This window comes from Colobus angolensis, unplaced genomic scaffold (assembly GCF_000951035.1).
Source record: "Colobus angolensis palliatus isolate OR3802 unplaced genomic scaffold, Cang.pa_1.0 Scaffold346, whole genome shotgun sequence".
Lineage (NCBI taxonomy): Eukaryota > Metazoa > Chordata > Mammalia > Primates > Cercopithecidae > Colobus > Colobus angolensis.
The window spans coordinates 600,803-602,247 of NW_012116777.1; the positions used below are offsets into that span (position 1 = coordinate 600,803).

At 43.3% G+C, this 1,445-nt stretch overlaps 1 pseudogene; it reads right to left on the reverse strand.

Annotated features, from left to right (window-relative positions):
• The window catches only part of LOC105519376, a 1,216-nt pseudogene extending 742 nt beyond the window's left edge, over positions 1 to 474 (reverse strand).
• Positions 475 to 1,445: the final 971 nt, after the last annotated feature.

The window sequence follows — 1,445 nt, forward strand, 5'->3', positions numbered from 1 at the left end:
TTTTCCACTCTGCTGCATTCTCACTTGGAAAGGTTATGGGGTATATTGTATAATTAAATGTTTGTAGAAAGGACCCCCGTCACATCATCCTTTAAAGCTATGACGTAGCTGATCTTTAGCAAAAATCTGGAATGGAAGAGGTTTGATGTTGAAAATGACAGCTGACTTCAACATGGTCACAGTTTCTTCCAGTCTTTCACCACAGGCAACTACAGCTAGATGCATTTTCTCAAGGCTGTATTTTCAGTCTACACCTGTCCTACCCGACGGGATGCGCCACGGGGTCCGCGCTGCCGGGGCGGCTCACGGCACCGCCTCCTCAGCCTGCGAGCAGGAAGCTACCGCAGCCTGTGGCTTCCCGCCACCGCCGCCCACTCCTTCATCCAGGGACAAGGCGAGCTGGGTGAAGGCATAAAGGAGGGAGCCGAAGCTGTAGGCCAGACACAGCGCCACCACTTGTGGGTAGCGCCACATCGCCCCAGCCTCACTCCTCAGTCTCTGTCTGGCCGTGCCCGCCGGGGTGAACTGGAGTGGAGGGAGCCTACTTCTGGAAATTTACCCATTTTTTCCTCCATGGATTCAGCAGCAGTGTTTAAAAGAAAAATAATTCACCAATCAGTCTTTATATATATTTGAATATAAAGATAAAACACTGCGAACTGGGTAGAAAGTAATTCAATTTTACAGAACACAGCCATTTTTCAGGCTCTTACTTTTATTAAACATAAAAGAGCCATATATATTTCTGTGGAGTTCTCCTTTTATTTAAGAATTCATTATCAGCAAAATAGTTTAACAAGACTGTTTTGTAAGACGCAGTGGTTGCATTCAAAAATTAGAATAGGAACAATGACTTGTAAAAATGTAACATTTTATTTTATTTTTGAGATGTAATCTCACTCAGTAGTCCAGACTGGAGTGCAGTGGCACAATCTCGGCTCACTGCAACCTCTGCCTCCAGGGTTCAAGTCATTCTCCTTCCTCAGTCTCCTGAGTAGCTGGGATTACAGATTTGTGCCACCATGCCTGGCTAATTTTTATATATTTAGTAGAGAAGGGGTTTCACCATGTTGGCCAGGCTGGTTTCCAACTGCCAACCTCAGGTGATCCACCTGCCTCGGCCTCCCAAAGTGCTGGGAGTACAGGCGTGAGCCATCACACCCAGCCAAAATTCAACATTTTAAACTACCACTTATCATTTTCACTCTGTGATTTGACACATCTTTTTTGGTGGCCACAAAATTACAAAATGGATACAGAATAATCTCTTCAAAAAAGTAGGAAAGTTCTTTCTTTTCTTTTCCTTTTTTTTTTTTTTTGTGACAGAATCCCTGTCTGTCGCCCAGGCTGGTGGCCACAAAATTATAAAATGGATACAGAATAATCTCTTCAAAAAAGTAGGAAAGTTCTTTCTTTTCTTTTCCTTTTTTTTTTTTTTTTTTTTT